Source organism: Bos taurus, chromosome 23, assembly GCF_002263795.3.
Source record: "Bos taurus isolate L1 Dominette 01449 registration number 42190680 breed Hereford chromosome 23, ARS-UCD2.0, whole genome shotgun sequence".
Classification (NCBI taxonomy): domain Eukaryota; kingdom Metazoa; phylum Chordata; class Mammalia; order Artiodactyla; family Bovidae; genus Bos; species Bos taurus.
This window is the reverse complement of record NC_037350.1, coordinates 44,455,470-44,468,117: the sequence shown is the minus strand read 5'-3', so window position 1 is coordinate 44,468,117 and position 12,648 is coordinate 44,455,470.

Genomic DNA, 12,648 nt, shown 5'->3' with positions numbered 1-12,648 from the left:
GCCTCTGAGACTGAAATATAGTCACAAAAGACAAGATGTTGATGATATTTGTGACAGAGAGAAGCAAAATTCTTCCTTTACATCAACTTCATGTAATAAGATCTATAAATTTCAATAAGCTCAGAGGACATCAATGCATCCATAATTGTAGAAACTAGATATGATGATGGATCACTCCATTTTTCCATTTTCTAGAGGCTGTCCTAACACCACATGAGTGTTGTCTTATTCTTCTGGCCTTTGGCCATTCTATATACACAAGCCATGCTGACCAAATGTCTCACTTTTTTAGCCAGAATGGATTTACTTGTATATCAATAGTGGGAGAAAAAGTGAATTAATGCTTCTTCTTAGCAGTTACCTGACATTACATTTCCTGTTCTTTCTAAACTCTCCTGTGAAATATACACAATATTAAAATTATAAATCCTAACATTTATAATTCTTTCCTTCTAGTAATTTGCTTCTTTCCTTTGGCAACTTAATCACCAGAGGCCTGGGTTTTCTCATCTGTAAAATGAAGGAATTATACCATATAATATCCAAGAGTTTTTCTAACCAAGTAAGTCCATAGTACTACTTGTGTTTATACTAAGATTGAAAAAATACATAAATACATTGTGGATAATGAGAGCCAGGTTTTTCACTTTTGGAGAAAAAGTTTCAAATAAGGAAAACAAAGAATAGAATAAACTCGGTTGTGTTGGATTGAACCGAAGGTTTTAGTGTGGATTCCTGGTTAGATAAAGAAGTACAGGTATGTTCACATGGACAGGTTGGTGTCCAGACGTATCTCCCAGCTCCATCTGCTGAGAGGGCCTAGAAGCAATGAGAACCCAGCAGCGATTAGCATACCTAGAGCCCAGATATTGGTTCTAAATTCTATTTCCTAAAAGGAACCATGTTGCTTTGGAGAAAGTATTGATTCCAGGCCTGTGGCAGGGAACGTAGAAGACACGCCCAGAATATCTTGTGGTCCAGGATAGTAAAGATGCGTTTAAGAAATGACGGGGCCATGTCAAAGGAACTCAGGAGTCAACCTGGAGGAGCCCCCAATGGCCAAAGCTGGAATAATTTGAGCGACAAAATAAATAACGATAGTATCAAATTATAACCCGTAGACTAAAATAAATGTCCACAGGTGGATGGCTGATATTGACCGCAGGACCGTGGCCATGGGAGTTGGAATCCACTAAAGAGTGTGTAACAACTCACCTGTCAAATCAACGAGCAGTGAAAATGGGTAGCTCTGAAGGGTCAGGCCCATATCTGGCCGCCTTGGGGGACCCAGTCCTTCTGATCGAGGCCCCCAGCCTGTGGATGGTGTGAGGCTGATAGTGGCCCCCGGCGTGCCAGGCCTGGGTCTTCCGGAGTCAGGTTGCTTGGGAACGCAGCCCAAAGCAGGTGGTAAACTCCATCTAAGGCTGAATACCAGCATGATACCAACAGTCAACAAGTACCATAAGAGAAAGTTGCAAAGAAATATTCGCAAGTCCATACTTCTATCAACCAATCAATCAGTAAAGGAGAAGAGTCTACTCTTCTTTATAGTCATGAGGCATGCATATACTCAGTCATGTCTGACTCTTTGCGACCCCATGGACTGTAGCCCACCAAGCTCTTCTGTCCATGGAATTTTGCAGGCAAGAATACTGGAGTAGGTTGCCATTTCCTACTCCAGAGGATCTTCCCAATCCAGGGATGGAACCTGCATCTCCTGCAATGGCAGGCAGATTCTTTACCACTGGCACCATCAATTCCAATTAATCAGTATGAAAGAAATGAGGTAGATAGAAAACAACCAACTTAGGCAAGTTTAAGAGCCATGGAAGAATGCTGAAATGAGTAGACAAAAGCACAATGAGACACTAAGATGAATATTTACACAGCCTTCAAGTATCTCCCAATAAGATATTTACTTTCACAAAATAGGCAAATATTTTTGAAGACTATTAATATCCAGTGTTGATGGTTAGATAAATGTGAAGTTGAGAACTCACATAGACTGTTAGTGAAATGAAATGCCCATATCTTTTGACTCAACAATTTAATTTTTATGAATCTTATCAAAAATACATGTGTACACAAGAAACATGTATAGAAAAGAACATTTGAATTATTCATAACAGCAGAATATTGGAAATGATCTTAATATCCTTTAAAAGGAAAATGGTTAAAAATTATAGCACATGCAGACATCGAAATGTTTTCCAATTATTAAAAAGGAATGAGGTAGCGTTGATGTATAAACATGAAAAGATCTTCAAAACATTTTATGGGTTACCAGCAGGTTGCATAGCAGTCAATGAGTATAATAGGGGATGGATAGGTAGATAGATTAAAGAGAATTTACATATTGTACCGGTTACTGTCTCACATAATTCTCGATTTGAATTTCTACATTGGGAATATATTCATTTATGACATATGTAGCTAAAAATATACAGTAAAAAAATAAGCTCCCATATAATTTAGAGCAGCTCTATGTAAATATAGTTATTTTGTCCAACTTTTAAGGTCACACTTAAAAGATAAAAAGTGGGCCAAAAGTAAAATATTCAACCAAAAATGTGTATTCCTGAGATTAACTTAAGCAATAGATTTTCTTCGTAAATGTTGGGAACATGAATGATTTCCTCCTCCAGACAACTCACTGGGCTATAGCTCAGGTAGATTGTTGGAGGGAATATTTTTGCAATATTATTTCAGAGGATGAGCTGGGGAGGGAGATGTCAGGAATCTCCCCAGCTCTAGTTAATAGCCTGGCTGTTCATACCATGTGTTCTGGTGACCAATACAGTCTCACCTGTAAACTTCACTAGAATGTAATGTAAACATTAGAATGGTAACAGCAAAACAAGCTTACTCATTTAAATACATTTTTTGTACTAATGAAAATAAAAGTTAGGATGAATAAAACAAGAAAAAAAAATATAAGGTCTGCAAAGCCATGTATTAAAAAGAAACTGTTGGGTAATATGAAAATTAGAGAGTAAGGCTATAAAATCAAAACAAAGTTAGGGGAGGTAAGAAGCCATGGACGAATGATGAATTGAGTCACTCCATTTTAAATGCGTTGTTTCAGTTCTGATGGTGTAAGTACACCTCTGGAGGAAATACAGAAACAAAACTTGCCAGCCATCAGCCAGTGGTTCAAAGCAGAACCTAGAGGTCATTTTTGATGTTTCCCCTTTCTCACTGCCAAATCTAATTCATTACTACAAGGAAAATAATTCCATCAATTCAACAACCAAAATAGCTTTCAAATCTCCCCACTGTGTCTTACCTTCAGTACCACCACCCTGGTATCAGCACTGCTCAGTCTTACCAGGACAGCCTAAATGACCTTTTAACCCTTCTCTTAACCTGCCCTCCTGTCCTCCCAACCCATAGCAGCTAGGGTAATCCTTTAAAAACTTAAATAGTCCTGTCCCTTCTGCTTAAAACTGCTTACCTACCAGGGCTGCCCTGCTATGACCTTCAAGACAGCAGATACTTGCCAAGCTCCCCTCCCCTACCTGTCCATCCTCATTGCAAGTCTCTCTCCTCATTCTCCAAGGCAGCCTTGTTTCCTTTCCCTCCTTGTGTCCCTCCACGGGACCATCATGCTCTTCTTCCCCCGATTTTTGCCTGATTGATTCTTTCTCATCAGTCAAGTCTCAACCTAGATGATATTTACCAACGGGTGTTTCCCTGACTACACAATCTAAAATAACCCTCTGATCTTTTTCTTCACAGTGCTTACAGAAGTGTGTAATTTTATGTTCATTCAAACATAGGCCTCTTTAATGTATATCTCCCCCACCGTATAGGTCCAAAGAGGGCAGGAACTGTATCTATCTCATTCACTTCTGTATTCCCAGTGCCTCGTCTAGTACCTGGCACGCAGTAGGTGTTCAATAAATGAGTAGGTAAACAAGTTAGCATGAGATTGGTAGTGCATGAGCATGGTCAGTCACTTTAGTCGTGTCTGACTCTTTGTGACCCCATGGACTGCAGCCCTCCAGGCTCCTCTGTCCATGGGATTCTCCAGGCAAGAATAGTGGAGTGGGTTGCCGTGCCTTCCTCCAGGGGGAAGCTTGGTAGAAAAAACTATTATTCTTGTGATTTAAAGTTAGAAATGATACAGGAATAGACACAGCACCCTCTAGAGAATTCAAATGGCTGCCCAGACAAGTGTGTTAGGAATTCAGTGTAGCTGCCATGTCTGCTTCTCACTCATTGGGTTGGGAAACAATTTTGTCCTTGCATCCACGGTGATTAACAAGTGACTCATAGTGAATAAACTTGTGTCAGATTTATGTGTACATTACAAAGCCAACGCATTCATTTACAATAAAAAGTATAGCCATCAAGCTAACCTGAGTCTCAATCTTTGTTTAATTCCATCCATCACTCTCCATAGGAGACAGCCAGGTAGCTAAATTATATCCAAATGATAACTGAAGCTCAGAAAAGATTCCTGGCCACAAATTACTTGTGCTGCAGAGGTACCATCACCATAGTCTTAGGCCTGAATTCCTACAATAGCCTCCTAACCATTCTCTGTACACCTGCCTCTCAAATCTATTAAACTTATAGCAGCGAAAATGTTCCATTAAAAACAGCCATCTGGTCACCTCACTGCTCTCTTCAAAACCCTTCAGAGGTTCTCCATCACATTAGAAGGAAATCCAGCCCCTTCTGGGGGTTTACAAGGCTCTGTGTGATCTGGGTCCTGCCACCTCTCCGGTCTCATCCACAGCCCCTCTCTTACATTCTGGATGTCCCAGTGCACTCACGCTTGCAGACAGACAGACCGAACACACAAATGGCCCATAGCCAGACCGTGTATTAAAAATAGAGCTCTGACCCACAGCCTGCAGTAACCAGCCCTGGAAGCCAGCCTGCTATCTAAGTCAGACTGGTGGGAAGTCAAACCACTCTCTCTTACAACTGATCCAGGAAAATAAGCAATAATCCAGCAGTAGTCAAACCCAGGCAACCAAGGCACGTGGATAACTGATAGCCTTTGAGCCTCTGCCAAAATGTAAGTGACCATGGCTGACTTCCTTGCCAGGGCCAGCTCTGAATAAATGGCCTTTGCTTATTGTCTTTTGGTTGGTCTTTGTTTATTTCCACAAGACCCTTCACTGTGACAAGCTGCTTCCTCCCTCGGACACTTTCTAATACCTGCTTCCTCTGCCTGGAATGCTTCCTCAACCCTTCACGTGGACAGTCAGGCCCTTCCTATTTTCTAGATCTCTGCTTATGTATTGAAGACACCCTCCCAAATCACTCTTCATACACACCCCTGTCCCAGACTCTCTTTTGACTCCTTTACAGCACTCACCACAACGTGCTATCTTTTTGCCTGTTTTTTTAGTTTCTTTTCTACCGTCACCTTCATGAGGATGAAGCTCTATGAAGACAGAGGCTCTTTCTGTCCTGTTTTTTCTGCTCCTTGAGGACCTAGAATAAAATCCCCGAAACACCAGATACTAAAGAAGATGTTGCATGGGTGAATAACTGATCACACACCTAGAGTGAATGCAGACCCAGTGTAAGGAACGACTGTGTATGCTGCAGCTGCTGCCGTTTAGTCACTAAGACGTGTCTGACGTGACCCCAGGGACTACAGCCCACCAGGCTCCTCTGTCCATGGGATTTCCTAGACAAGAATACTGGAGTGGGTTGTCATTTCCTCCTCCAGAGGGTCTTCCTGACCCAGGGATGGAACCGCATTTCCTGCTTAGCAGGCAGATTCTTTACCACTACGCCGCGGTCAGATGGGGGAAGCCCCAAACTATGCCTAGCCACCCTCTAAAATAATTAGACATCACATGAGTCTGTGATGCTGCGAGTTTGCCAGTCTGTCTCATGGACCATTTTGGGGGCTGGAAGTTGGTTTCTGTTAGACCTGCCTTGATATGGAAGATCCTACTTCAGTACAGTGGCTGAAGGAGGGATGTGGCCCAAGGGAGCATGGCTGTCTCACAAAGTCCATGAACCCTGAACGTCTGAGTTGCTTGCCTCTAGCTGTCAAATATTCAGTCCCCCAGGTCTTCCCAGAATCCAACCCACAGGGTCAACTGCATCTTGTCAAGTTGCTGGGACAAGTGGAATTTGGTGACTTAACAAACCACCAGCTTGTCCTCAAAGGTGTCATCAGATTGAATCATCAGCCACAATTTCACTGTAGTCCTACCTATTGAGGATGTATCAGAAAACTGGCTTCCCTGGTAGCTCAGTCAGTAAAGAATCGGCCAGCAGTTCAGGAGACCAAGGTTCGATCCCTGGTTGGGAAGATCCCCTGGAGAAGGAAATGGCATACCACTCCAGTATTCTTGCCTGGAGAACTCTATGGACAGAGGAGCCTGGCAGGCCACAGTCCATGAGGTTGCAAGAGTCAGACATGACTTAGCGACTAAACCACCACCATCAGATAAACAGTAACCAACAGGAGAGATAAGGGTGGGGATAGGGACAAGGATTGGAGTGGGGATGAGGACAGAGGTAGAGATGACAGAGACGGAAAGAGTAGAGACAGAGACGTAGAGATACAAAGACATATATGTAAAGCGATGTAACTTCAGCAGATGTGGGGACTGGCGAGTCATAAATCTGCAGGAAGGCCTGCTGCTGTGCTGTGCTCAGTCATGTCTGACCCCCTGGACTGTAGCCCACCAGGCTCCTTGTGAATGTTAATCACATCTACAGAATATCTTCACAGCAACATCCAGACCAGTGACTGGCCTGACCCCTGGGCACCACAGCCTAGCCACAGACACAAAATTGATCTGCACACCAAGGTTTCAAATTCAACTCCTCATTTTTAAAATAAGATAGTATATTTCCTCAACTTAAAATTGCCCTAGGCTTGCTCCCACCCTCAGCTTAAATTCCCAGTCCTCTACCGTGATGGACAGCCCCAGCTGAGTATGATTCGGGCCTCTCTCTCTGGCCTGGTCTCCTGCAGCCCTATTTGTCAGTATTCTACAGTCACTCTGTCCTTTCAGCACCTCCGTCACACCAGCCTTTCTCCTGTCTCAGAGTCCTACTCTTCCTTCACCTGCCCCCTCTGTGGCTCATTCACTCTAGAATTCAGGTCTCTTATGAATGAAACCTTCTTTGACCACCCTACATATCATTTGGGCTTCCCTCATAGCTCAGTTGGTAAAGAATCCGCCTGCAATGCAGGAAATCCCAATTCGATCCCCTGGGTCAGGAAAATAACCTGGAGAAGGGAAAGACTACCCACTCCAGTATTCTTGAGCTTCCCTTGTGACTCAGCTGGTAAAGAATCTGCCCATAATGTGGGAGACCTGGGTATGATCCCTGGGTTGGGAAGATCCCCTGCAGAAAGGAAAGGCTACCCACTCCAGTATTCTGGCCTGGAGAATTCCATGGACTATACAGTCCATGGGCTCACAAAGAGTTGGACAGGACTGAGCGACTTTCACTTTCAACAAAGTATCACTTGCTTATCTCCTTGATCACTGCCTGTAATCACCCTTTTTATTCATTTGTCTGTACCTAAATCAGTGATTCTCCTCTGGGGCAAGTTTGCCCCAGGAGACACTTGAAGGTGCTGAGAGATATTAAGAATCTGAATATCTTTTGCAAAGAGCCAAAAATATTTGCTGGAACAATCAGATTTGCCAACAATTGGGCTTCCTTTGTGGCTTAGCTGGTGAAGAATCCACCTGCAATGTGGGATTCTATCTGTGGGTTGGGAAGATCCCCTGGAGAAGGGAAAGGCTACCCACTCCAATATTCCGGCCTGGAGAATTCCATGGACTGGATAGTCGATGGGGTCGAAAAGAGTCGGACACGACTGAGTGACTTTCACTTTCACTTTCAAAAACAATCAGCTGTAGGAAATGAAAGAAGAATGGAGTCTATTATCTGATAGGATGAGAAGACTGAGGGAACTGGTTTTGTGGTTAAAATCAGGAGTTCATGTTTGCGTATGCTGATTTTAAAATCTTTATTAGACATCCAAATAGTGACATCAAATAACCATTGTTGCATCACATCTCTGGAAATATGCTTGTGGGAGCCATCAGCATGTGGCCACAACACTCGATGAGATCAACAAAAGTGTGAATAGGAAATAAGGAATAAGAGGCAAAGACTAAGCCCTGGGTCACCCGAACAGGAAGAGGTCTGGAGAAGAGGAGGAACCAGCAAAGGAGAAGACAGACAGACCAATTAGGAGCATGGAAGGAATAAGCAAGACAGTGTGAAGTCCTGGAAAGCAAGTGAGGAACGCCTGTCAGGATGGAGTGATCTGCAACGTCAATGCTGCTGATTCATCAAGTCGAAAGATGCCTGGGAACTGACCATTGTATTTAGCAATGTGGAGGCCCCTGCTGACCTTGACAGGAGAAGTTCTAGTGGGGTTGTGGTGTGAAAGCCTGAGTGGATGGATAAGAAGGGAACTGGAGGAGAGGAATGGAAGACGGCAAGCAGTAGTAGCTCAGCGTTTGGCTGCAAAAGGGAGCAGATAGGACCGTAGATAAGAGAGGAGGTGAAGAGGGGACAAAGGTCAAGCAGGAGACATTACAGCAGAGTAACCCAGCAGAAGGTGGGAATGATGACGGCGGCGAGAACAGAGGCTTGCTGGGGTAAAATCAAAGGGGATGGGGCTTAGTGCAGGAGAAGACCAGGAGTCTCTACAGAGGAATTTGGCCAGATCCTCTATGGTGAAGGGCAGTAACGTAATGCAGAAATGTGCTGTCTGTGACACGATGTGATGCTGTAGGAAGCTGGCTGCCTTTACAGGACCAGAGTGGGCAGAAGTCAATGTCTTTGTGGAATTTGTCCTCCTCTGTTGATGTGTTCAGAGGTCTAATCTATAGGTGACCTTTTCCCTCATGAGAAGGCAAAGGGCACATGTGTTTTCACCTCGAGTCTCCCAGACGGACAGACACCATGGGGTTATTTGAAGCAATCATCTGGGACCTTCTCTGTGTTTGGTTTCTATCCTATTTCTGTTCCATTTCATCCATTTCATTATTCCATTAATTTCCATTTACCAAGCTCCTGTCTGTGGTCTTCATCTCAAATTTTGGTCTTTTTTTGACCCTGCAGAATTGGCACTTGGATCCTGGTTTCCTGGTTGGATGTCAGTACCCCCTGCTCACTTTGCATGGTTTCTTCTCCATGGCAACTAGCTGCTGAAAGTTGCATGACCTGTGCTGTTTCTAGCCTTTCAGGCCCAGCCCCTGACTCTGGCTTTATTGGCTGATGCACTGGCCTGGATCTCCTCTATCGCCCTCAGAAGGAAACAGATACATTCAGTGATAGCTGGAATTTGGTGGTAAAATGCAAATTCAGGATAGCCAAGTACATTACCACCACTGATAAATCCAGAAATATAGCATAATATAGCCCAGCTCATTAATCAATAACAGCTGAAAGCATCTTATTGCTGAAACAAATCACACAGGATGTGGTGGTAGGTGGAATTCCAAGATGCTTTTTCCCTCCTAGTGTAGGTATCCCCTGGTAACCCCTGGAATGGTGACGATGATGGAATTGACTCCCATGATGAGGTCATGCTCTGAGGCACAGTTGACTTCACAAAGCGTGACTATCAAGGTAGTACTGACCCTTTAAAAGCAGATGGTTTTTCCCAGTTGGTCTCAGAAAAGTCAGAGAATCAAAACACAAAGAAGGGTTTTTGGACAAGCTGTTGCTGACTCAAAGGTGGAGGGGTCCATGTCTCAGAACTGCAGGTGGCTACTAGGAGCTGTGTGTGACCCCACAGCTGACAGCCAGCAAGGAAATGGAGACCTTGATGGTACAACCACAAGAAATGAATTCTGTCAACACCAAGAATGAACCTGGAAGCTGATCGCTACCCAGAGCTTCTGGAGTCTAGTGGGCACTCACTATAGAGGAGGGACTAATGGCGAGCAAGGAATTTTGTGGGTTCTGTGAAGATGGTAGCAGCGATAAAGATACATCCAGCGTGCTGAAAGCCCACTGTGTTTCAGGCACTGTGCCAAATACCAGAAATACTAAAGGCAGCAGAAAGTCCTGTTGGTTTAAACTTTGCTGAAGTTTCAACTGTCTTGCTCTGAGGGCCAGCCTTTACAAACTTGAGCATGGTCTTAAATGGTCTCAGAATCTTTAAGGGAGGTATCCTAAGGATTTGTTCCCCTTTAAAAGTGAAAGTAGACCAAGTGGCCTGAATGGGATCAGTGAAAATAAACCAAGCGGTTTCCAGTAAATATGACTAGAGAGCTTGGGCGATAAAAGGTGATGAAAGTGTTAGACATGTCTAACTCTTTGTGACCTCAAGAAATGTAGCATACCAGGCTCCTCTGTCCATGGACTCCTCCAGGCAAGAATACTGGAGTGGGTTGCCATTCCCTTCTCCAGGGTCTCCTGCATTGCAGGCAGATTCTTTACCATCTGGACCACTAGGGAAGCCCTTGGGTAGTATCCAAGTTCAAAAAAAACTCTGTGAGAGTCATATGAAGAAATCAGGGAAAGAAAATGATTGTAACTATGAAAGCTGGAAATGTATTCATATATCCTGTTTGGGCAAAGGCATTAAAAGAGAAGATGGTCTGCCTAGAGCTTAACAACAGGATATTATAATAGAGACCAATTTGTTCATGCTAATCCAATACAGCCAACTGAAGCAGAGATTCAAGTCATTTGAAGAGGTATCAACCACTGAGAGATAAAGATGATTTTTTTCCTGTTCCATATGAAGTCTCTCTTGAAATTATTCTACTTTATAAATTTCTAATTCCATACACATCAGCAGTGTTTGATTAATATTTTGACTTTGGTATCAGAAATTGGGGTCTGGATTCTAGACAATTGATTAAATTGGAAGTCTCCTTTATATCTTTATCATTTGTAAATTTGAGTAACACAAGTCAGTTTCAAGGAAGTTGAATGACCAACTTGGGAAAAATCCTACAAGTTGGTAAAATCTAGGCATAGTCATAACCCAGGGCTCGATCTGAAATGGTAAATTAGATTTTGAAGCTAAGAACCAGAACCTGGGGAGAGGGGACAGTGTCCAATGTTACCATCTTTTGAGAGATTGTCCAGCCCCTCTCTCCAATATCACTGTGACTTTGCCAATTGCAAAAAGCCCTAAGAGAACATTCTTTGAGAGTGGGCATGCTAGTAAATAGGCCATGACTGAAGTTTACTTCTCTCTTAGCCACTTTAGTGTTCTAGAGTATCATGAGGACACTCTAGTATCGGCTTGGAAACTATGAAGAACATAACTTGGACTTCATGCAGGTTGATTTTATCTGACATCTTTTTTACAGTGGTCTTTTTTCTTGGAGAATTGGATTTCCCCATTCCTGAATTTGCAATCAGAAAATTGAATCTATCCCCATGGAGCCAAAATCAGTTATCTGTGTTGATTGGCAAAGCCTCTGAATTATGTTTTTCTTCTGTCTTAGTGTGCATATTGGAAGCCTGCTGTTTAGAGGCAGTGTTTATATTAGAAACCATTGCACTTAGGCCTTTGTCAGGGAGTGAAGCTCTCTTACTGGCTGGGGTCTCTCCTTGGGTGTCCAAAATGAAGTGGCATTTTGAGGGACATGGTTTCTAGATCAGGGGCTTCCCTGGGAGCTCCGATGGTAAAGAATCTGCCTGCAATGCGGAAGACCAGGGTTCGATCCCTGGTTGGGAAGATCTTCTGTAGAAGGAAATGACAATTCATTCCAGTCTTCTTGCCTGGAGAATTCCATGGGCAGAGGAGCCTGGTGGGCTACAGTCCATGGAGTCACAAAGAGTTGGACACGATTGAGTGACTAACATTATACACTATATAGATGAAGACACAGACTGGAGAGGTAAGGCAACTGGCCCGGTGTCATACAGGGAGCAAGTGTTCAAGTCAGCATTCACAGCCAAGCAATCAGAGCTCTGAGCTTCATCCCTGGACCACACTTCTCCCTAAAGTCTGTAACTTGCAAGATTATAGTGGTCTTCTCTGCCAGTCTCTGTCTTTTTCCTTCCAGACAGGGTGGACATTTCTTAGATGAGTACCCTTGTTAAACTAATGTCCAATTTTGCAATGACTTCCAAGCAGTCATCATTAACACCAAGATTTTTACAAGGAAGGTAATCCTCCATGTATCTGAGCTCATGGGTTCCTGACCGCTTCTCTCAGCAGCTCTGCCTGAGACTTTCTCAGTTGCCCAAACCATGCCAGCTTGTCCAGCCAGCATGCAAGGCAGCTGGGAATATTGGGGATGTAACACCCCCAGGCGGAGAAGGCAATGGCACCCCACTCCAGTACTCTTGCCTGGAAAATCCCATGGATAGAGGAGCCTGGTGGGTTGCAGTCCATGGGGTCCCAAAGAGTCGGACATGACTGAGTGACTTCACTTTCACTTTTCACTTTTATGCACTGGAGAAGGAAATGGCAACCCACTCCAGTGTTCTTGCCTGGAGAAACCCAGGGACGGGGGAGCCTTGTGGGCTGCCGTCTATGGGGTTGCACAAAGTTGGACACGACTGAAGTGACTTAGCAGCAGCAGCAGCAGCAACACCCCCAGGGGAAGCCCAGGCAGTCATGGGTGGGAGTAAGGGGGGAAATCACTCCTCCCCCTTCCTTACTACCATCCCTCCCTCTCACCTTGCCCTCATTTGTACCTTCTGGGATGACTCAGTAAATAA